The following is a 26,342-nucleotide window of genomic DNA, read 5'->3' as shown; positions in this document are numbered from 1 at the left end:
ATCGGGGGCCTAGGTGTATTAAAAGTAAGGATAATGCTCTTGGTTGAAACCAGGAGACCATCCCTACATATCAGGATGCGCCTCACACCTGTCACTCCTTGATCTTTAAGCTCTGAACATATCTCCTCATCAGGAACATCAAGGCGCTCCCATTCTGATATCACTCCTCTACTGGAATTGAGTGTTCTATGAGGTGTTACTGCGATTTATATTCCACCTATTGTTGTTGCTCTCAGTAGTTTCTTGGAATTTTGCTGACACATTGTTTCCACGAGGATATCACCAAAACGCAATTTCTTAACAGTTTTGAAAGGTGCTGCCAGTCCTTCTAAACCTTTTTGGATAAAGAAGGGTGACATTTTCCCAATTGGTTTTTCACCTGTTGCATGAATGATTAAAAAAGGTTGGTACAGTTATGTTAGCATCCAATATCTCTTGTTTCTTGCTTCTGTTTCCATATGCTGTATCTACGGTATCAGTACTTGGTTAGGACTTTGTTAGGGTCCCGAACTTGAGAAGTATTCATGCTCAAGTTCGGGAATTGCTTGAGAAGTACTCAAGGAATTTTTAGTTCGGCGCCAGAGCTCCCTACCCCCCCCCACATGGATGCCCACTACCCGGCCAGCAAAGATTGCACTCAGGAGTGGAATGCCAGGGCTACCCTGGATGCTATACTGGCACTGCAGCAGGTCTAGGATCCCGACCTCAAACGGGTGAGAGACTTATTGCAACGCCGTTGACCCTTGCAGGCAAGCCCACTAGCCGATTGATCCTGGCTGGGTCATCCAGGACAGCCCGTCTTGCTGAAGCAGGGGCCAAAGTAGTGCAAGACTACCAGGATCACCCTTTCCAGATGTCCACGGGTCACACTGCACGGCAAACACGGTGGCAGGGCGTTGAATCCCGTGATGGTGGTCTGGAAAAAAGGATAACGAAAAGGACTCAGGAGAAGCAGCGCCAAGAATATAGGAAGTAAAGCAAAGAAAAAGAGGAAGAATGAAAAGGGCCAGTACCATCACTGGGAGATCCCCTCCACCACGAACAGGTGCCCCAAATTGGATGTCTGGAAAAACTCCTAACTCTTGGAAAGAAGCACTGGCTATCCCAATCTATAAAAAAAGAAATAAAGACGATTGCAATAACTATAAGGGAATTAGTCTGCTGAATACAGAATATAAAATATATGCAGGAATATTAAAAGAGAAGCTGCTAAGTAGTATTGTAGAGGACAAACTACTAGAAGAACCAAATGGTTTCCGAAAAGACCGATCCTGCATATATCCAATTTTTACTTTAAAATTATTAATAGAAAAGAGAGAGCCTGTGTAGCTCAGTAAAAGTGGGGTTTGCACTCTACAGCGCTTGATCGCACGAAGAAAGGATTTGGTGGTTCAAATCTAGTCGCCGACTAGAGGAAATTTTTCTAAGCCTTTTTTCGGCCGGTTCCTGAGTTAGTCGATCTCTGGCACAGACCAGCGGGTATTTTCTTCCGGAATCTCAGGTTTTTCGTCCCGTAAACTCAAGAAAATCGACGTCGAACCCACACTATTTGCAGACATTAAAAATATTGTGTTAGGGTTAGAGACCACAAGATGGCGGCACTAGCTTGCCGCCTTCTTCACTGCGTACCGATGAATCAATGATAGGCCCAGGGCTATCACTGATTCATCATCAATCATAGAGATAGGCTACCAGTGGAGATCAAACTGCCCACTCAGTCTCCAAAAGTTAGATAGGATAAACGGACCCGCCTACTCCCTATACGGGAACAACATAGGCGATAGCTGATTTTTTTTTTATCTGAAGAGAAGAGAATTTCAAAAAGAAACACACATGGCCTTATTGATTCTGAAGAAACCTTTGACAAAAATTGTTTCAAATATTAACCGATTTAAACATACCAAACCAACTTTTACAATCCATTCAAGAAATAAATACAGGAAATGAAATAGCAGTTAAATTAGAACACATCTCAGAATGGAAAGATATATCAAGAGGAGTACGACAAGGACGTGTCCTCTCACCTCTGCCTTTCAATATATATATAAAATTTTAACAATCTGGAAATAGTATAACCCATTTGGTATACAAATGACCCATCAAATGAAGATAGATACACTACTATTTGCAGATGATCAAATAGCTACATCAGAAGATGACTTACAAAGATCATTAAAATCATTAAATGATATCTCAAAACAATATAATATGACAATATCTAAAGAAAAAACAAAAATAATGGCATTCAAAGGAGAAAACTCAATAAGAAGTAAAATAGCGATAGAATATTAGAACAAGTAAGTACTTTCAGACAACTGAGATGTGATTTATCATACGAAGAAGAAAAAGACACTAAAATATCAAACTTTGTCAAAGTAAACGGAATAATAAATAATATATTTAAGCCATCCTTAGTACAAAAACACACTAGAATCAGACTATATAATGTCTTGTCAAAACCAACTCTACTATACGGAAGCGATGAAGAAATCTTACAGTCCCTCAAAATAAAACCAATTAATTACTACATAAAACAGTTATAAACAAAAATGCCTAGAATATTTAAATCGAATGGACAACAGCAGACTACCAAAAATGTTATACAGATACAAAATTAAGTGAAAAAAGAAGAATCGGAAGACCAAGAAAGAAATGGCATAAGACAGGAACAGGCCACTTGGCCTAAAATCTATGTTAGGAAGAAGAAATTTGAAGTTTAAAGAATGCAAATTGTTGGGGATACAACCTATGAAGAAAAAAAAAATACAGCAAAAGGGAGAAATTGTGCCCATCTAGGGTGGAGATACAAGAAACAAATACTTACAGAGGTTTTGAAGCAGCATGGTGTGGAGGTGGACAGAATGAAATGTTTAGTAGGGAGTTGCTATAGACCTAGTAATGTGGAAGGCAGCAAGAAGGAAATGTTTAGACAAATTGGCCTGGCTAATAAGAAAAGAGTAATCTTTATGGGTGAGTTCAATTACAGTAATAGACTGAAATGAAGAGCATCAGGAACCACAGAGAATGAATTTCTTGAGTTTTTAAGGAATAACTACCTTAAGCAGCATTTAAGAGGCCACATGTGGATTGTGAAGGTCTTAGATTTGTTTATTTCATCAGCCACCATGATCACTTCATGGTGAAAGTGACCATGAAGTGATCACTTGGGTGGTGGTCAGCCATATCAGGACTTTTGTGAGAAAGTTATATGTGGAACTGCAAGGTTGGTGATTATGAAAAATTTAGAAGGCAGCTTGCAATGATATCATGGAATGAGGAATTGCACAGGAAGGAATCTTATGAGTCTTAGATTAGACCAGGTCCCAAATCAATGCTGCTTGGTCTCTACTCAAGGTTTATCTGGTAGAGAGTGACTTGAGTGTATTCCAACGGTCAGGAGATTAGTTGTAAAAGAGAACTGAAGGGGTGAGGGGAAGGAAAAAGCATTGTAGAGGTGACACAAGATAAGTGGAAATAATCAGCTACGCGAGGAGTAAAAAGAGCAAGGAAGGTGACTCACTTAGTAAGGGTAGCAGAATTGCAGTATGAGCAGCATAGCAAATGATGCTAAAAGAAATCCTAGGGAGTTTTTTTTTTTTTTTTTTTTTTTTTTTGATATATGGCCAGTAGAAGGAAGAATGATAAACATTGAGGATATAATAGAGGTGTTATATGAGCAGTTCATTAAAGTATTCCATTCTTGTGATTGTAACATAATGCAGAGCTTGAGGGCACTGGGAATGGGGGAAGAACCACTGATGGCAAGTGAGCAGGAGATATATGAGGAACTGAGTAAACTTTGTCAACAAGGCTATGGGACTTGATGGTATATCACCACGTCATGAGGGAATGTTCCAGGGAGTTAACAGCACCTTTAATGTGCATTTTGAACATGAGTCCTAGATTAGACCAGGTCCCAAAAGAATGGAAAGATGGCAAAATTGTTCTGCTTCATGAAGGAGGTGCTAAGACTAAGGCTTCAAATTGCAGGCCAATCTACTTGTCTGGAGTTGTGGTCGTGTTGGAGAAGCTAGTGAGGACAAGGATTCAGGATTGGATGGACAGCAGTAGAATTCCCTTCAATGAACAGCATGGCTTTGCTAAAGGAAGATCGTGTTTTAGCAGTCTGCTTACTTATTATAACAAGGTGACAAATACATTGGACAAGAGGATGCATATACAGTAGTATATTTAGATTTTGCAAAAGCTTTCAATAGATTACCACATGATAAACTAGTAGTTAAATTGGAACAGATGGGATTATAGATTGTCTGTCTGATAGGTAGTGTATGTATAGGAAGAATGATATCCCAGAAGAGGAAAGTCACTGATGGCATGTCCCAGGGGTCTGTTTTTGGTGCCATTGTTGTTTAATTTGTCTGTAAATTACATTGGAAAGGGCTGTATAAATAGTCATATACAGTTGTTTGCAGATGATGCAAAGTTGGGAGAGAAGTTATGAGAAGTAGAGCAGATGTAGCTTTGCAAGAGGACCTAAACAGACTGTCTGAATGGGCAAGTGTGTGCAGATGTCAGTTTAATGTTACAAAGTGTAAGGTTTTAAAATTTGGTATGCAGAGTAAAGGATTGGTGGGGATATTTCGGAGGAGGTGAAGGATTTGTCAGTTATAGTGATACTTGAAATTTTGTGGACATTTTGCTAAAATTGTGAGGATGACACAGCAGATTATGGGAATGATGCAGAGAACACTGACATGTAGAAGGATGTTTTGATTCCATTGTACAAGACTAGGGCCAGGCTACATATGGATTACTGTGCACAGATTTAGTCAGTAGGTTTTCAAAAGGATGTTAAGATGTCAGAGGGGAGCCCAGAGATGATTGACTAAGATGGTTTCTGGAATATGAGAACAGATTGAGAAAATGCAAATTACAGAGCCTAGTGGATAGAAAGAAGAGGGAAGATATGATCAAGACACATAAGTTGGTAAGGAGCAATTACCAGAATAATGTGGATATTTTTCATAGAATATCTGGAGATGGGGAGAACGAGAGACCATCCCTGAAAGCTGTATAAGGTGGGAGTGAGATTTTTTGTACGGAGAGTGATGGGTGACTGGAATGCATTGTCTGAGAGTGTGGCAAGTGCAGGGATAGTAAATGCATTTAAATCAAGGTATGATGAGCTGTGCATGTGAGGGTGGGACCTCCTACGATGAGTCTCTTGTCTTGACTTCATGGACGTTTGTTGATAATAATAAAATCAAGTATGATAGTGATAACAATGTTTAGTTTTATTTCACCATACAGCAAATGAACACCATAACAAACACGATTCTAACAAACTGCTGAAAAGGTTTGGGGAAAAAAAGCCCCATAGAAATATGTTAAAAGCAATTAGGGCTAACTGCAACTTTTGGTTGGAAAAACCTAGGTTTGAATTCAGATTAAAATGTATGGCACCTTTATAAGAGCTTTTAAACTAAGCAAGAACAAACTATTATAAGTTTGTTATAGTAAGTTGACTGCCTAGAGTTGTCTTTATACTGAGCAAAGGAGAGTTCTCTGATCTCCTTCAATGGTATAAACAATGCTTTGCATTCATTTGTCAAAACAGTTGGTCCTATTCTTACTTCATCTTAAGAACTCATTTATATATAAAAAAAGTTTTGTCATTAAACTTTGGCATCATACTCAATATTCTTTCACTAATGTTATTAAGAAAGAAGATGAGAACTTAATTCACCTACAGCCTTGGCACATTCAAAAATATTGGGTTACTTGTTTTTGATCATTTGATGCAAACAACAGGCATTACAGTTTTGTTTTTAGCCTTCCAATTTTAAGAATTATATATATAACATTCTTTACTTTCCATTCTTGCATTAAAGGTACTCCAGATAATTGGCAGTGAGGTAAAGCTTGCTTCTTTTATTTTGCTACATCAGGTTTCCTCTCCCCCCCCTTTTCCTTGCTTTGAACATACAGGAATGTTTAAGACATTTTATTAGATAAAGCAGCTTGTCAAGCTTCATGGATACCCTAGAAGAAGGCCACTCCATTGCCCTGCAGCAAATACAAAAATGAGAGGCTCTTCCTGGAATCTGCCTCCAGTCTTGAAAAACTTTCTGAACCTCAACAAATTTGGGTGCATGAAACTACATTTTCTGATAGCAAGGAGCATTGTCTATTAAGAACCATGCACAAGTAGTTGTGGCACTACAAAGTAAAAGTTTCGAAAGTTGTATAAACCTCATTTTGATTTCCACCTATTTATATTTCTGAAGGAGCAACTTGCTAGATGTTTTGTGGTGTAGTGAACTGTTATTTCTAGATTAGAGATTTGAATTTTTCAATAACTTTTTTTTTATTCAAATAGCAATCTTATATATACAGAGATCAGTGGACACATTTTTCCACTTTTATAAAGAGTTGAAGTACATTTCATGATCAATTTATTACATAAAAGGTGGGGGGGAGGGCAGCAAGACCAAACTTTGCTAGTGTTGCTGCTAATTACTGAAGTAGATGGTGACACTTTTTCCCTACTTAGTTTGTTTCATTCATTTCACAATTAGTGAAAAGATCAAGTGTACTATTCTCCCTATAAGTGATGTCTTAGGGCTGTAAGCAGGTCAGCTGCTTCCAGACTTTCTCTCTCTCATATATATATATATATATATATATATATATATGTCAAAGATACCACGAAATTTCATAAACTTGGCTTTAATCCTTTTTTCCCAAGCAGCAAATAAGCTAAGTTTGTGCCTGAAATATTTTCAAGTCTGAGGCAACTCGTGGTAAAGGTGGCATAAACTCTGATCACTTGCCTAAGTATCCCATAATACAAAGCACATTTCCTTACAGACATGTATAATGCTGTGTATTATGGGAAGGGTCACTATCCAGACCCGGTTTCCACCTTTATTGAGGTCTCGTCAGTGGAAGCCAGACCCAGAGGTAGTGATACCAAGGTTGAAGTAATACAGAACTTATATTTACCTGTGCAAGTTGCCACAAGGTGCTTAAACTTTATTAAATAAAAATCTCAGTATGAGAGAAGGATGTAGAAAGTTTTTTTTACCTTGGGTGAGATGTGCTTTGTATTATGGGATACTCAGGCAAGTGATTAGAGCTTATGCCACCTTTACCACGAGTTACCTCGGACTTGAAAATACTTCAGGTACAAACTTAGCTTATTTGCTTGCTTACTTGGGAAAAAAGGATTAAAACCAAGTTTATAAAAATTTCTTGGTATCTTTAACGTATAGTACACCCAAGGTAAAAAAACTTTCTATATATATATATATACAGGTATCCCTTGCTTAACGCGGCAAAATTAATTGCGGCAATCCCTTGATATACGCGGCAAGAATTTTGTTTAACGTGCTTTTTACCTTGCGGAGCTCGCAGCTGATCTGACAGATACATGCAAAATGTTTAATATAAATATTCTTAACAATTCAGTGTATAGCTTGGAGGTCATGAGTAGCTGTGCATTCATGTTACGAGTGATATTCCGCACTGTTTTTTGCTGTCAGTTTGGTTTAACACGTTATGTAAAGGTTAAAGGTTTGCAATATTTGATAGTAAATTGCATCTGAGAGATACCGCGACCTCCAACGTCAGTATAGAATGGTTTAGTTTTTTTTTTATTATTATTATTCTTTGTTCAATAATTTCTAGATTGTAACTGAAAATAAATAAACCATCATGTATTACTGAAATAGAGAGCCAAAGGCTTATTTTTATCACACATGTCCGCTAGGAGATGTGCTTTACATTATGTAAAATACTAAGGAAAGTGATCTGGAGCTTACTCCACCTTTACTACGATTTGTCCATAAGGCTGCTTATGCTTGCAACCGCCGAAACTTTTAGTTTCTATATATTCGGCACGAAACTCTTGTAGTTTCTATATTCGGCTATGAAAAATGTTGGATTTGTTACGTAGTCGTTTTCGCCAATAATTCACCTCTATTGTTCTCCTTTGTGCCTACTGAGATCAGTGGTGCACCCAGATGGGGGGGGGGGGGGCAAGGGGCCCGGACAACCCCCAAAGAAAAGGAAAAAAACACTAGAAAAATTTCCAAAAATCTTTTCCTAATTAAAATTCATTTTTTTTATTTATGTTGTGTGCTACTTATGAATTAGCGATCACTGCAGATGCTCAGTTATAGGTCGTATGCGATGTGTAGTGTGTATTCGCAAAACGTCTACTCAACTCGGTTCCCCCCCCAGAGGTTAAATCCTGAGCGCTCGGCCCCCTCCAAGATTAAATACAGAGTGCGCCACTGACTGAGATATAACTTCTAAGCTGACCTTCTGGGGCCGTTTCCCGTTTTGAGTTCTGACATAATTTATTTGTTTATGCTGCGCCAGTCAGAGCTCGAGGATAGAAATTCTTATCCAGAGAAACTTTCCCAGAAATCAAGTAATACTTTATCTAGTTTAAGTAGGTAAGAAAATTTCAGAGTTCTCAGTATACAGTCATGGCCTTGAAAATCTTAAATTTCCCCTTTTCCCACTAAGCATATGTTCGATATTTTCGTGAATGGTAAACTTCAATCTCTTACTCAGACAAACTCAGGTATACATGGGAAAGCATTTTATTAATTATCTAAGAACTTTACAATTTGAACAGCACATATATTCAAAGCTAATCAAGATCAGTACTAAATTACAAGTAAAGCAAAGCAATGGTAATCAAACAGGCAAGTTATTTATACACACTCATGATTCATCTAAATCACAAACATGGCTCTCGATATCAAACTAGATTATTGCTACTAATGGCCCACACACATCAACTTGGCTTTAGACAATTTATGAACGTAGACTACCAGTCCAATTCAATCAACATAACATAGGAAACTGTCTCTAAAATCTCACTATCTTCTTTTCTAATATCTGTCCATTTTACACATTCGTCACTAATAGATAATACATAAAATGAAGATTTGTACGTTACCACTTTGTTAGACGATTTCTCGATCCTTCCATCTGTTCTTTGTTATGGATTGTCCCTCTGTACGGTGATCTGCCGCCACGTGGAATCACATGCTCGTGCCGAATAAGCCCCTTGTTTCTTCTGGGCTTATGAACTTTTCGCGTCGCTGCTTTTAACACAATTTACCTTCAAAGGGAATCCTTTGCTGCTTTCTCATCGGTTAGAACCAGACCGATGGCCAAAACTCGAAACACAGCTGCCATCTCGTGCTAAACATGCCTCCATAGCGCAATTGGAAGAACGATGGTATATTTCGCCCTTCGATTGGAATAGGCCTAAGTTCGATTCTCGTCGCGACGGGAGGAATCTTTATCTGGACGATTTCAATCGAAGGTGAGTTAGCCGATCTCATATGGGGGATAGCATGGTTTTTTCTCCCGGAAACTCGGGTTTTTCACCCCGCATACAGACAAATCGGCCCTTCAGAAGACACGCAATTTACAGACAAAAAAAAATACTAGTTGTAGTGGTGGTGGGCGGTAGATGGCGTTGATTCGTAGTAGAGGCTCGGTGTAGTGGTTGAGACAGTTGTAGGTGTCCTCCCGTGATGAGTCTTCAGACTCCTTGGAGGTATCAGGAATAATAATAATAAACTTCTTCGATTCGCGCCACTCAGCAACTGGAAACACGTCGCCGCTATGTCATCTTTCGATCTATGCCAACAATGAGAAAAAAACTAAAACTGTTCAAATGACTCTTGATAACTTCTTTTGATAAAAAAAATTGCAGTAAATAATGTAGATACAAGTATTTATTAAACATTTACTTTGCATTCACTTTTTATCTAAAAAAGTACCATATAAAACGAATTATTAATACAGTAATCGATCATGGATGAATTATAATTTTTACCATTGATTATTAGATTTGATTAACGAGATTTTGATATATGTGGTAACATCGAGTGATTAATTAACCGCGTTAAGCGAAGGATACCTGTATATATATATATTGTATATATATATATACAGTGATGTACACTAGTTTGTGTATCATAAATCTGCCTGCTAAAACAAAGTATTTACATATTTGTATATGTATACCACCCAGTAAAGAATCAGCTTAGGTGGAATGGTTTCATCTCCCCCATCTGTAATGTAAGCAACTGTACTGTGCTTAGGATGCTAAACATTATGATGATTTGGTCAAATCTTCAATGACAGTGTGAAGTTTTTCAACATGCTTCTGCTTTATCTAATAAAACTAGTCTGTATATTCCTGTTGTTCAAAGCAAGGGGGGAAAGGGGGTGAAGAAAAAGCAAACCTGATATAGCAAAAAAACCTCCCATGGCAAATTTGACTGGTGTGGAAAGCAGTTAGTGAACACTAACTTGAGTTTTTTTTAAAGAAATAAGCTTATCTATAAATACTGTGCTGGAAATTCTACTGAAATACAGCCTTCCCCTTACTTTCACGACTGGTGATTGATGAAAGTATACATTTGTCTAGTAAGCACTTTCTACATATATTTCTTGAATGATATGTTAGTAAATGTAGTTCAGGCACTTTGGTGTAATGAGATCCAATATATTGGTAGATTATGCTTGAAGAAACTGATCTGGCTAGAAATATTGAAGTTTTCTTAAATATATATATATATATAGGAAGTTGAAGTTCAAGGGTCATATAGCAATCAGGAAAGTGGAACTTTAGAATGTTTTCTAATTTTTGCTGATAATATTAGTTTATAATTCAATTTAACTGCTGTGTTAAACACTGATGTCTCTGAAGAAAGATGACTTCAATAATGAAGATTCTGAAAAACAATTTATTACTTCTAAGACTGTTTAAAGCATAAGTGAATTGTTGCATATATATCATCATCAATTTCCTGATATGTATTCTCAACAGATGTTCAGGGCTAATATAACAGCATTACCATGATTAAGTTTACATTATTAATAATCTATCAATTTTCCCCCAGATTAGTCTATTAACACTGTATCTAACATTTCATTCTTCTACAGTATTACTGACTGAATCAATTCACCTAGACCTTGATCTTCTTCTGGGTCTTACCTGCCACCACACACCTGTTTTGCTAACCTTTTTCATATAGTGAAACCTGTGGGATATCCATAACTATAGAATGACATGTATGCCACAGTAAATAACTTTTTTTTTTTTTTAAAAGTTTACTGTGGTATATGTCATTCTATTCTTTTGCTAACCTTTCCTCACCCATTCTATTTAAGTGACCACACCACCTGAGATTATTAGCTCTGCTTACACATTCTTGAATGGTAATAATGCCAAGGTGCTTTCATTTTTAATGATTCTGCCACTGGGGCCATCGGTTCACTCCCCTAATTTTTCACAGAACCCTCATATCTGTGGCCTTTAATCAAGTGCTTTATATTATTATTATTACGTGCCAGCTCCAGGGAGTCTAAGGATTTATTAAGGGAGAGCACCTACTCTACAGCTCTCTGTCTCCACTAACTACAACGAACCGCAACTACACCTACACTACTACTGCCAACAACCACTACTAGTATTTTAACAATCACAAACATCCATGTGGGATTTGAATCTGCAGCCTTTTGGCTGGAGAGCGAATATGCTAACCACTCAGCCAACAATCCAACTCTTAGACCATTGTGGGGGGGGGGGGGGGTGGGGGGGGGGGGGGGTGGGGGGGGGGGGGGGTGGGGGGGGGGGGGGGTGGGGGGGGGGGGGGGTGGGGGGGGGGGGGGGTGGGGGGGGGGGGGGGTGGGGGGGGGGGGGGGTGGGGGGGGGGGGGGGTGGGGGGGGGGGGGGGTGGGGGGGGGGGGGGGTGGGGGGGGGGGGGGGTGGGGGGGGGGGGGGGTGGGGGGGGGGGGGGGTGGGGGGGGGGGGGGGTGGGGGGGGGGGGGGGTGGGGGGGGGGGGGGGTGGGGGGGGGGGGGGGTGGGGGGGGGGGGGGGTGGGGGGGGGGGGGGGTGGGGGGGGGGGGGGGTGGGGGGGGGGGGGGGTGGGGGGGGGGGGGGGTGGGGGGGGGGGGGGGTGGGGGGGGGGGGGGGTGGGGGGGGGGGGGGGTGGGGGGGGGGGGGGGTGGGGGGGGGGGGGGGTGGGGGGGGGGGGGGGTGGGGGGGGGGGGGGGTGGGGGGGGGGGGGGGTGATGAGAGAGAGTTAAGGTCTGGAAGCAGCTGACCTGCTTACAGCCCTAAAACATCACTTATAGGGAGAATAGTACACTTGATATTTTCACTAATTGTGAAATGAATGAAACAAACTAAGTAGGGAAAAAGTGTCACCATCTGCTTCAGTAATTAGCAGCAACACTAGCAAAGTTTGATCTTGCCGTTCCCCCCCCTTTTATGTAATAAATTGATCATGAAATGTACTTCAACTCTTTATAAAAGTGGAAAAATGTGTCCACTGATCTCTGTATATATAAGATTGCTATTTAAATTTAAAAAAAAAAAGTCTACTATTGAAAAATTCAAATCTCTAATCTAGAAATAATAGTTCACTACACCACAAAACATCTAGCAAATTATTAGAGTGCTGTGACCTAGGCAAGCTTCGAGGACGTCTGTACTTAATAAGTTTGTTGTTTTCAACACCAGGGTCGTGCGCTGTAGAACTACGATATAAAACGAGTGTTGTTGCTATTATTTATGTAGACTTCGGAAGCTCGTAAAAAGATGAAAATTGTAAACTGAAAACAATTATATTTTCGGAAATATGTGCAAAAGCTTGTCAAATATTAACACGATGTTCAAAAGTATCTGTCAGGAGTGGGATTCGAACCCACGCCCACATTCGTGGACCAGAATTCACATTCGCTGCACGCGAAAGGTATTAGACCTTGAGTCTGGCGCCTTAGACCGCTCGGCCACCCTGACAAGATGTATGCGTTAGCTAAACTTGCCCCTCTATAAACACGAGAACATTTCTTCGTCGTTGATTTGTCAACGTGAATTGTCTTTACTATATATTGCACCCGTGTTTCTATGACCTTTTGAAAATGCTCTTAGATCAAACTGTCACGCGTTCTGCTTAGTCAGCTGCGCGAGATGTGATTCTCTTTAGTACGATAAGCTTTTCTAGGAAATTTAAAAATCGTACAAGGAAGGAAGAGGTCATCACTTTGTTCCCAGATCGTAGACTTTTGCGCAAATATTTTAATTAAAACAGTAAAAGGGGCTGGCATTGTTATTTGGGACGTCGCTTTAGTCATAATTATATTTATAGTACTGACACACACACACACACACACACACACACACACACACACACACACACACACACACACACACACACACACACACACACACACACACAGAGCGAGAGAGAATCCCAAAAAATAAACAAACGCAGATGCTACAAATAAAAATAATAATAAAATAAAGATGATATATACTCATACGTTATCTCTTTTAGGTTTAAATGGTAACTGAATTTCATCATTGGATGGAAGACCACGCCCCTGCTTATGGAAGATATAAAAAAGAATGTTTTTTTTTTTTTAGAGCAAGATTTCGGGTTATCTGACAGCCCATCCGAAGTCTTAATGGGATATGCTACATCGATAGGTTTACAACCTTTCCTGGGTGAAAGTATCATTAAAAAATAAATAAAAAAAAACTAATGAAGGTTATCAACAAGTGGCATTTTAGTATGTATGTATCAGTTTCCATTTTTTTTTCATTATTTTTTTATGAACGTTTTGTAAGTTTGCGTGTGCGGTAGACAACTCTCGCCATCTTCTGTTCCTAATCGTAACTAGTATTATTATCGTATAAGTTCTAGCCAGTTTTTTCTGAGTTGCACTGTTAAAAACCGGAGTTTCTTCCAAATGAAATAAAAAATTATTTAGGATCCCAGGGAGAGATTATCTTTGGAATCGGTTGAAAAAGAAAAGCTTAAGGGGGAAATGCACTAGTCTGTGACTGGAACCGACTATAGAATAGCAAAAGACCTGGTGTTGTACCGTTCTAGCTTCGTAAAGTTCCGCCAGATGATTTTGGCGACATAATTAAAAATAGCAGCAGCAAATATGTATTATGAAAAATTTTTAATGAAAAGAAAATATATTTGTATAATAATGTATCATAATACAAAATAATTAATTTTGTTTAATATTATGTATAAATAACGTATACTTTTAATTATTATATTTACGGCTATTTTGTCTGCTTCTGTTTAGGAGTGCCCCTGGTCAGGGGCACTCCTAAACAGAAGTTGAACAAACACACGTACATGTTTATGAGAATTTGGGGATTATTATCTCAATTTTCGTTTCATTTGCACCATTCAAATAATGCACAAAAGGATTCCCAAAATAATAATGATAATCATTCTCCCTGATAATAATTCGCTGAGTGAAAATGGGCAAAATATGGCATTTCCGATTTCATACAAAAACTCGTACACGTTACGTATGTAGAAGTTACTTTTGCGTGGTAACAAATAAACGCACGAATGCAACGGTATTAACATAAACTCGTACGCTAACTGCAAGTCACCGGACGTCATGTCCCATTTTTTATTTATTTATATATATTTTTTTTTAAGTTTCACTCTACTGTAGTTAATTCTATCAAACCAAAGGCTTAAGTAGCTACAGGCAAATACATTTCCCTAATAAGGATCACAGCTTGTAAAACCACGCCCCCAAACCCGTAATACTAAGTTCACGTGACTTCGAATAACAATCGACAAAATTTTTTAAAAAAAGAGGAAAAAAATTGATTTTCTTTCTCGTTTGGCTGCTTATGCACATAATGAACAACGAATGTCTTTTGGAAGGTTTAAAGTAACCGCATTTTAAAAGCTGATTTATGGCAGCATTTCTGATTACGACAGTGCGCTAGTCGTCAAGAATAAATAATTCAGAAAACCTGTCCAGTAAATTTATTTATATGAGTTGGAATCAATCCGTGTTTCTTTTTATAAACATTTTGAGGCGTTCGTGATATCAAATTGGAAAATGGTGTGACATAATGAAGTGAAAGTAGGTCATTCGGATAACGATTTTGTCTCAACGATACCAAGGCATTTAATGGAGACGATTTGAATAATTAAGATTGAAAATTATAATGTATCATAAACGAGCTATTTCCGAAACAAGTTCATAATAATAATAATAATAATAATAATAATAATAATAATAATAATAATAATAATAAATCTAAGAAATAAACCTGTAGAATTTCAATAAAAGAGAATTCAGTTACATCTTTTTTTTTTAATTATATATATATATATATATATATATTTTTTTTTTTTTTATGATACCAGAACTCGACATATTACAGGAGACGGGGAGATGCCGTTTCTCATTAAATTTATGTCAAATTAAAAAGTATCTTTGCTCGTGTCGTTTCTTCGTAAATTTTCATTCATATATCGAACGTTTTAAATTCACCTCTCACAATCATCTCATTTTAAAATTCTACGCTTCGAACAGTTTCTGTATTATTTTTAGGGTATTCTTGATTTTTATTCTAAGCAGGCATTATTTAACCTTTACCATTACTAATAGTATTTTTTTTTTTAAATTCTTCTTCTTCTTCATGTAGCTTCCTCAGTGAGAGGGTGCAGCACCATGTCCTTGCCATTCTCTCTGTTGGTGGCTTTCCTCTTTGTTTCTGCATAGCCATGTGATCCTGTCCATGATCTTATATCTTCAAGCCATGTCCTTCGTTTTTTTTTTCCTCTTCATCCTTTTCGGAGTATGTGTAGCTCAGTGGATGTGGCGTTTGCATATCACGGCGCTTGGCCGCACGAAAGAAGACTTGGTTTCGAGTCTAGTTGGCGACTAGAGGAAATTTTTCTAAGCCTTTTTTCGACCGGTTCCCAAGTTTGTCGATCTCTGGCACGGGCAAGCGGGTTTTTCGTCCCGTAAACTCAAGAAAATCGACCGTGGAACCCACATTATTTCAGAGACATTAAATATATTGTGTTAGGGTTAGGGACCACGAGATGGTGGCATATTTGAGCCGTCTCTCTTCACTGCGTACCGCTTAATTAGTGATAGCCTTGGGCCATCTGTCTCTGATTGGGTACCAGTGGAGATTGAACTGCCCTCTCAGTCTCCAAATGTTAGATAGGGTTAAATGGCCTCGCCTACTCCCGTATACCGGAATAAAAAGGCGTTAGCTGATTTTTTTTTTGATATTGAAAAGCAGAGGTGATAGGGTACATCCTTGTCATACTCTTTTTGATATATCTTCCATTCTGAGATGTGTTCTAATTTAACTGCTATTTCATTTCCTGTATTTATTTCTTGAATGGATTGTAAAATTTGGTTTGGTAAGTTTAAATCGGTTAATATTTTAAACAATTTTTGTCAAAGGTTTCTTCATAATCAATAAGGCCACGTGTGTTTCTTTTTGAAATTCTCTTCTCTTCAGCTAAAAAAACCAGTATCGCCTATGTTGTTCCCGTATAGGGAGTAGGCGGTCCGTTTACCGTATCTAACTTTTGGAGACTGAGTGGGCAGTTCGAACTCCCACTCATCTCTCTATCCGCCTATCTCTCTGATTGATGATGAATCAGTGATAGCCCTGGGCCTATCACTGATTCATCGGTATGCAGTGAAGAAGGAGGCAAGCTAGTGCCGCCATCTCGTGGTCCCTAACACAATATTTTTAATGTCTGAAAATAGTGTTGGTTCGACGGTCGATTTTCTTGAGTTTACGAGACGAAAAACCCGAGATTCCGGAAGAAAAAACCCGCTAGCCCATGCCAGAGATCGACTAACTCGGGAACCGGCCGAAAAAAGGCTTAGAAAAATTTCCTCTAGTCGGCGACTAGATTTGAACCACCAAATCCTTTCTTCGTGCGATCAAGCGCTGTAGAGTGCAAACCCCACTTTTAATGAGCTACACAGGCTCTCTCTTTTCTATTAATAATTTTAAAGTAAAAATTGGATATATGCAGGATCGGCCTTTTTCTAGTAGTTTGTCCTCTACGATACTACTTAGCAGCTTCTCTTTTAATATTCCTGCATATATTTTATATTCTGTATTCAGCAGACTAATTCCCTTATAGTTATTGCAATCGTCTTTATTTTTTTTATAGATTGGGATAGTGCTTCTTTCCAAGAGTTAGGAGTTTTTCCAGACATCCAATTTGGGGCACCTGTTCGTGGTGGAGGCGATCTCCCAGTGATGGTACTGGCCCTTTTTATTCTTCCTCTTTTTCTTTGCTTTACTGCCCATATTCTTGGCTCTGCTTCTCCTGAGTCCTTTTCGCTATCCTATTTTCCAGACCCCCATCACTGGGATTCAACGCCCTGCCACCATGTTTGCCGTGCGGTGCGACCTGTGGACATCTGGAAAAGGTGATCCTGGTAGTCTTGCACTACTTTGGCCCCTGCTTCAGCAAGACAGGCCGTCCTGGATGGCCCAGCCAGGATCAGTCGACTAATGGGATTGCCTGCAAGGGTCAATGGTGTTGCAATAAGCTTCTCACCCCATAGTTTGAGGTCGGGATCCTAGACCTACTGCAGTGCCGGTATAGCGTCCAAGGTAGCCCTGGCGTTCCATTCCTGAGCACAATCTTTACTGGCCAGGTAGTGGGCGTCGATGTGGGGGATAGGGAGCTCTGTCGCCAAACTAAAAATTCCTTGAGCATGAATACTTCTCAAGTTCGGGACCCTAACAAAGTCCTAACCAAGTACTGATACCTAGATACAGCATATGGAAACAGAAGCAAGAAACAAGAGATATCGGATGCTAACATAAATGTACCAACCTTTTTTAATCATTCATGCAACAGGTGAAAAACCAATTGTTAAAATGTCACCCTTCTTTATCCAAAAAGGTTTAGAAGGACTGGCAGCACCTTTCAAAACTGTTAAGAAATTAGGTTCTGGTGATATCCTCATGGAAACACTGTGTCAGCAACATTCCGAGAAACTACTGAGAGCAACAACAATAGGTGGAATATAAATCGCAGTAACACCTCATAGAACACTCAATTCCAGTAGAGGAGTGATACCAGAATGGGATCGCCTTGATGTTACTGATGAGGAGATATGATCAGAGCTTAAAGATCAAGGAGTGACTGGTGTGTGTGGCGCATCCTGATATGTAGGGATGGTCTCCTGATTTCAACCAAGAACATCATCCTTACTTTTAATACACCTAGGCCTCCGACATCTGTAAACGCAGGGTATCTCAGCTATCCTGTTAGAATGTAGATCCCTAACCCGCTGAGATGCTTTAAATGTCAGAGATATGGACATGCCTGTCGTGGTTCTACTACCTGTGCCCGATGTGGTAGTAAAGAACATGATAACAAATCTTGCGCTCCAAAAAAAAAACTAAATGTGTAAACTGTAAGGGATATCATCCAAGTTACGCTCATGCATGTCAGAAATGGAAAGATGAAAAAGAGATACAAAAAATTAAAACAGAACAAAACATAACATATCGGGATGCAAAAAAAAAAGCTGGCCACCATTACACTTGTTCTGAGATCCTCTTATGCTGAAAAAGTAACAATTAAAAAAGTGCTAACAGCAACTCAAACATGTATGTCTGTTCACCATCTAATGATTTCACCATACCTGAGGTTTATGATCAAGTACTTCTCTGTTGAACGCATTAATCACAAACCTATGGCCTTACTCCAGAGACAACTTCAAAAATGGTCCCAGTCGATGAAAACTCACCTGTCAAAAAAAATTATAGCGGAGATATCACTCAAAGATAAACCACCAGAAACTCGCACAGAAAAAATGGATACCCACTGAAAGTAAACTAAACCTATCAACTGACCCTAACACATTTGATGTTTTGAACACTCTACTAGAGGAAGAGATGGATGCTGGCCCTACATACTCCACTAAAACAATGGATAAATATAAATTTATCCATTGTTTTAGGATATAAATTTATATTCATTGGATAAAAATTTATCCACATACAAAGGTAAGCCCTCAACCTCCCGAAAACCAGACAAGTCAATAAAATCAAAACAGTAGGAAAATTGTTACAATGAAACTGTCGTGGGATTCGCCAAAATATTGATGATATCAAGATGTTGTTGCAGAAACACAAACCTTTTTGTTTCTGTCTACAGGAAACGTACTGAAGACCCAATGAGGACCGTACCCTTAGGAATTTCACTGTTGTATGTAAGGACAGAACTGGAGGTGGTCCTAATCATGGAAGAGTAGCTTTCCTAGTGGGCAGTCATATTCCTATCCGCCATGTCCAGCTTAATACTACTCTGGAAGCAGTAGCGATTCGGCTCTCTGTGGGATTTCTTGTTATAGTATGTTCAATTTATTTACCACCGAGTGCTGAGTTAAATGAAATTGATCTTGACAATCTTATCTTGCAACTGCCTGAACCCGTACTTTTGATGGGTGACTTTAATGGTCACAATACTCTGTGGGGTACTGCCAACACTAACAGACGAGGTCGAATCATTGAAAGAGTCCTTGATAATAATAACCTCTCCCTTTTAAATAATAAAGTTAATACTTTCTTTCATATGCCTACCCGTTCATATTCTGCAATTGATCCTACAATCTGTTCCCCTTACGTTCTTCCACTGCTCACGGAAGCGATCATTTCCCTGTTCTATGCACAATGTCGTCAAAAGAACCATGTTTACCCACACGAATATCTATATGGAAAATGGACCAAGCTGATTAGAACAGTTTTTAATATCTTGCAAAATTTAATGCTGATACTATCAGTCAAACACCTATCAATGAAGCGGTAAAGTATATAACAGAGTGCATTGTCCAGGCAGCAGCAGCAGCGGCCATCCTGAAAATATTATCTCGGTTTCCATTCTGTCCAAAGCCTTAGTGGAACGCAAAATGTCAGACAGCCAAAAAATAACAACACAGAGCATGGAGCTTATTTCGTAGTTACCCCACCACATTAAATTTAATAACTTTCAAGCGTGCTCGAGCTAAAGCACGTTTTGTAAGACGTCAGAGTCAAAAACAATCATGGATCCAAATTACTATATCAATTAATCAAATGACCAGTCCAAAAATTGTATGGGATAAAATCCGGAAAATGAAAGGCAGATAGAGCACACATTGTTTGTCTACCTTAGACCGTAATGGAAGTGTTATTGCTGATCCCAAATCTATTGCAGACACTTTGGGAGAAACGTTTGCTAGAATCTCAGCAACAGCTCCATATTCTCCTGAATTTTTAATACTGAAAGAGAAACAAAGGCTAATTTTTCTACCAACATTCTTCAGTCATATAATCAGCCATTTGTTAAGCAGGAACTAAAAAGAGCTCTCCTACAATCTCACCATAGTGCAGTAGGGCCTGATGACATCAATTATGAAATGATAAAACATTTACCATCATCTTCTATGATCTTCTTTTCTTGTTACACAATAGGATACTTGCAGAGGAAGTTTCCAAATTCTTGGCATAAGTCAACTATCATTGGTATTCCAAAACCAGGAAAAGATCCAACACAAGTAAATAATTATCGACCCATTGCTCTGACTCACTGTCTTTGTAAGTTACTAGAGAGAATGGTTAATGCCATTCTTCTCTCCAGTAGATTTTCCGTAGACATCGTTTAACTTTAGACCATTTGGTTCGTTTAGAAACTTGCATAAAAGATGCATTTCTGAAGCGAGAACATCTCGTTTCAGTTTATTTTTGACATGGAAAAAGCTTATGATACAGCCTGAAGATATGGCACATTAAAAGACCTCTATAACCTAGGTCTCAAAGAACACTCCCTGTATTTATTAAAAACTTTCTCTCCAGGCACACTTTCCAAGTCAGAATGAGAAGAACGCTATCTCGACCATATCACCAAGAACAGGATGTTCCCCAAGGCTCTGTCTTAAGTGTGACCCTTTTTGCTATTAAAATTAACACAATCATTGAACAGCTTTCTCCCACTGTAAACAATGCTCTATATGTTGATGACTTCACAATTTACTGTCACTCACATAACATGAGGGTAATTGAAAGACAACTTCAGTAAGCAATTGATCATGTCTCTCTGTGGGCTCTCAATAATGGGTTTAGGTTTTCAACAGAAAAAAGTGTCTGTGTCACTTCTGTCGAAAACACTCATCACCCAGATCATGAATTAAGAATGGGACAAACTCTTATTCCAGTAGCTACAGAAGCCAAGTTCTTGGGACTCATCTTTGACAGAAAACTTACATTTATAGCATACATTCGTCAACTAAGAGAAAAGTGCAAGAGAGCTTTGAACCTCTTTTGCACTCTATCCTCTACTGAGTGGGGTGCTGATTGAGTTTCATTGCTCCATCTTTATCGTGCACTTAGACGTTCAAAGCTGGATTACGGATCCCAAGTCTATGGTTCTGCAAGACAGAGTAACCTACGATGGTTGGATTCCATCTATCATCAGGGTATACGGATAGCTACTGGTGCCTTTCGCACCTCATCCACTCAAAGTCTCTATGTTGAAGCAAATGAACCGGCTCTATCACTTCGACGGAAACAGTTGTCTCTTAATTATGACCTAAAAATAAAATCTCTCTCAGATCATCCTACATGGACTAGCATCTTCTCTCTGCATTGGGAAGCTCAATATCACAAACATCAAACTGCTATACATCCAGTTGGTATGAGTGTTAAAGAAACTGTGAAAGCTGTTGGCATAAATGTTGACAATATTAGCTACACTAAACAAAACAGCATTCCTCCATGGCAGGTTTGTACACCATCCTGCAACCTCTCACTTTGTCAGCTACAGAAATCTTATACTCCATCATCCATTTACCTGCAATTGTTTAATGCACACAGAGCAGCACACGCTGATTTCTTACCCATCTATACTGATGGTTCAAGAACTAACACCTCTGTTGGCTATGCTGCTGTGTTTCCTGACATTCTTATCTCAAATTAGATCCCACCAGACTGCAGTAATTATACAGCAGCGTTACATGCCATTCAGCTTGCACTTGTGCATATAAAAGAAAACTCCTACCAAAAGTTATAATTTACACAGACTCATTGAGCTCTTTACAGGCTATATCCTGTATTATCCACATCCAGTACTTTATGAGGTGCTACACGTGTTTCACGTGTTTCACAAAATGAAAATCCTTAATTTCGATGTTCAGTTCTGCTGGATTCCCAGCCACTTCGGAATCAAAGGAAATGAGGCTGCAGCTGCAGCTGCTAAATCAACCCACACCTTCTCCACGTACTGTTTGACAGTTCCATATACAGACTACAGACAGCTAATAAGATCAAAGCTAATTGCTCAGTGGAGTCAACATGGCAGGAAACATTGACAAACAAATTATAGGACATTAAATTAAACCTGAAATTAAGCACTGGCATTCCAGTCAACGTACAAAGAGAAGGGAGGAGGTTGTTCTTGCTAGGCTCCGCACAGGTCACAGTCACCTTACGCATTCTTATTTACTGAGAGCTGATGACCCTCCCACACGTGAAAAATGCAATACCAATCTCACTATTTATCATATTCTGGTAGAGTGTCAAAAATTTACATGAGAGAAGAATGAAATTTTAACCAATCTAACCAAACCATATATACTCAGGGAAATGATAGCAGATTGCATGATGTTTTTAGAAATAATTAATTTGCACAAACACATTTGATCATAAATTTGTTTATATGTAAATACTGTATTGCTTAACTTAACTTTTATACATAGATATTATTCATCAGTGTAATTTGGAGACTGAGTGGGCAGTTCAATCTCCACTGGTACCCAATCAGAGATAGCTGGCGCAAGCTATCATTAATTAAGCAGCACCAAGTGAAGAGAGATGGCTCAACAGGTGCAGCTATCTCTGACTGGGTACCAGTGGAGATTGAACTGCCCACTCAGTCTCTAAATTACATTAATGAATAATATCTATGTATAAAAGTTAAGTTAAGCAATACAGTATTTACATATAAAGAAATTTATGGTCAAATGTGTTTGTACAAATTAATTATTTCTAAAAAATTAAAAACATCTTGCAATCTGCCCATTCCAGAGATCGACTAACTCGGGAACCGGTCGAAAAAAGGATTAGAAAAATTTCCTCTAGTCGCCGACTAAACTCGAAACCAAGTCTTCTTCTTCGTGCGGCCAGCACCATGGTGTGCAAACGCCATATCCACTGAGCTACACAGGCTCTCTTATCTCAAATTAATCCAAAACCTATGGCATGGTTCAGATTTGTTGATGACATCTTTATCATTTGGAACCACAAAAAGGAAGCTATTAGATTACCTAAACAAAATCAATATGTTCCACCATACTATCAAATTCACACTAGATCTTGAAAAGGACAAACAACTATCATTCCTAGACATCATAATAAAGAAAATAGCAGTGTCAACTTATCAGTTTATAGAAAATCAACGAATACTGGACGTTATCTAAACTTTAGCTCATCACACCACATCTCCCAAAAACTCAGCGTTATTGACATGCTGCAGAAAAGAGCTATACAATTCACCACAGACTATAATGATCTACAAGAAGAATTTAAAAAAATATCAAAAGATCTGCTCCTAAATGGCTACCCTAGAAGACTTATTAACAAGAATCGATTCTCTTCTCTCTGATATACCACAAAGACAACGTGATGACACTCAATACATATCTACTATAACTATTCCATACGTTAGTACCATCACCAAAAAAATAGCTCGCCTCCTAAAACCACACAATATTAGTGACCTACAAGCCAGTTGAAACTATCCAGAAATTTCTAAGGTCACCAAAAGATTCCAATCCTTTGTACAAACATGCAGGAGTTTATAACATCCCTTGTTCCTGTGGTCTAAGTTACATTGGTCAAACGTCTAGAAGCTTCCAAGTGAGACAAAAGGAACATATCAGCCATGTTAGAAACCACAGACAAGATATTTCTGGCCTTTCTTCCCACTTCTCTACAACCAACCACATTATTGAATGGAATAAAAGTCTTATGCCGTATACAGAAGAAAACTACCATTCCGGAATCTTTAAAGAAGCTGCTACAGTCGCCCGTTCCACAAATAACCTCAACAGGAACCAAGGTTTAATCCTACCAGACATATGGAAGACTTTAATTAGAACAATAAACACACAAGAAATGAACTTCAGTGCAAACACTTTATTTTTAATTTTATGAATAGTCAGATGGCCACAACAGTTCAGTATGAACTATTACTAATAATTTCTCTTTTCTTTGTGTTTTAACTTTAAATTACCTCTTTCCCCGGAAGATGCAAGTCAAACGACTTACGAAACATGTCGGGTCTTTTATCAATTCATTGTGTTTTATTTTATATAGCTTATTATATTATATATAAAAAAATACAATTCAATTAGTGGAATACACCATGCGAAGTAAATCATATATCCGTGACATGCGTATTGTTTCATGCGCACTGTTTTGTTATTGAAATAGAATTGCCAGTTAACGTTTAGCTTGTAATTTTCGTTTTCTTTGCTTTCCTGATTGTACCCTGATGAAGCCGACAGCATAAGCCGGCGAAACTAGTTGGTAATTAAAATAGTTATTCATCTACACTTGACCAATATCTAAAAAATAGTTTATTCTCATAGCATCTGTTATAATTTTACACATACGTAGATACTGCATTTTTTGGTTTGGTGTTGCGTATTTTGTGTATTAACTTATATTGTTAACTATTTTTGTACTACCGTAATAACCTCTGACCTTGTGTGTTGCTGTGCCCTCTGCAGCAGTTCTGTTTATCCTTAGATGTTGCTTTGTAGAACTAGATTTTCTTACAGACATATTGTTTACAATTTTCTGTAACTGCTTATCTACAGTTGTAACCTTGAGTATGACCTGTGTTGTCTTTGTGCCAAATAAACTATAAACCAAACCATACTAAAAAAAAAAAAAAATCACAAGTATTTTTCATTAAATTTTTCACCTGCATTTGTGTACAGTTCTATATATTTTTATTGTCTTCTCCTGGTGTTCTCCCATTTTTCATCTTGTTTATTGTATTTTTCAGATCTAACATTGTGATATTTTCTATTAGGTCATTCTTTGTTTTATAAAATTTTATTTCTTTGTTCTTCTGTGTCCGAAGATTTTGGAAATAGGTCACCCATTTTTCTAAATCTATTGTTTGTATTTTTATCTTTTCTTTTATTTCTTTATTCATGTATTTTATTACTTTATAGGTTTTGGCTTAAATAAATCCTTTTCTAGTTCTGTTACGAAATTGTTCCATCTCTCTCTGTGTTTTTATCTTTACTTCTCATTGCACTATTTCTTTTATACTCTATTTCTGCTTCTATTGTTTTGGAATTTAGCCATTTCTGGTAACTGTCCTTTTTGGTTTTTATCATATTTTCTATTTCTTTGTTCCAGTCTCGTAGTCCTCTTTTTCTAATCCATTTGCGCTTTATTCGTAAGGTTTCTGTTGCTGCTTTTGTGAGAATTTGTTTCAATTTTTCCCCATTCATCTACTATGTCACTTGATTCATGTAGTTTTTGATTTTAAGTTTGTGCATTTTTGATATTGTTGTCTAACTAGCATACTAAAAACAAATAAGGTGCTAGTACATCACCTTGCAGGACTCCTGTTCTCACCGGAAAGGACTGAGATGTTTCTGTTTTAAAGATTACTGTAGCAGCGTAATCTTTATAAGGCACTGAGATTGCTTATATGAGTTTTGAGGGTAGACCATAGAAGCTGAGTATTTTAAATATCATCATCAAATTTCTGATATTGTACAGGATATGATAGTACTACATGAAAAATTACATCTTTATTAATTTCCTATCTACAATTTTCCTCCAAATCAGTCTGTTACCATTATCAGATCTGTTAAGATCTGATAATGTCAAGACTCAACATTATCAGATCTTATATTTCTATCTTCTAAGGCACTTTTTACTATCAATCGACCTACATCTTGGTCATTTTTCCTGCCAACCTAGCAGAGAACACTTGTTTTGATAACCTTTCCTTTCCCATTCTGTTTAAGACCTGAGATTAGCTCTGCTAACACATTCCTGGATGCTGACAATGTCAAGTTCTTTCTTAATATCCTCTTTTTAATATGATATTGCCATTGATGCCATCTGTTCATGCCTCTAATCTTTCTCAGGACTCTCACATCTGCAGTCTAGTCTTTCGTAAAGTGTTTTACTTCTGACCCAGCTCTCAGATCCATAAGTTAAAATTGGCTTGAATTTATTGTATTTTAAACATTGCTTCTCTATTAATGGAGTCAGAGGCTTTTTTGATGTCTATAAAGGTTAAAACGAGTGGTAAGTTTTTATCACGTGAACCTTCTATGGTTCTTCTGATGCAATGTAACTTTTCTACTGTACACTGTTTTTTGAGAAATCCAATTTGGTTTTTTCTTAAAAGAGGTGTTAAGAAAGTTATATTCATTGAGTATCATACTATTGTAGATTTTAACTGTGGTTGATAGCAAAGTAATACCTCTGTAGTTATCT

General features: G+C 38.2%; 1 non-coding gene across 1 annotated transcript; it reads right to left on the bottom strand.

Annotated features, from left to right (window-relative positions):
• Positions 1 to 12,687: 12,687 nt before the first annotated feature.
• Positions 12,688 to 12,803, bottom strand: TRNAL-CAA (transfer RNA leucine (anticodon CAA)). Its single transcript has 2 exons — positions 12,766 to 12,803; positions 12,688 to 12,733 (listed from the first exon to the last, which is right to left on the bottom strand). It is a non-coding gene; the product is annotated as a tRNA-Leu (tRNA).
• Positions 12,804 to 26,342: the final 13,539 nt, after the last annotated feature.

Source organism: Typopeltis vanoorti, chromosome 8, assembly GCF_054136105.1.
Source record: "Typopeltis vanoorti isolate ZY-2024b chromosome 8, IOZ_Tvanoo_1.0, whole genome shotgun sequence".
NCBI lineage: Eukaryota > Metazoa > Arthropoda > Arachnida > Uropygi > Thelyphonidae > Typopeltis > Typopeltis vanoorti.
Note: the sequence above shows the minus strand (reverse complement) of the source record. Positions and strands in the feature narration are given on the sequence as shown.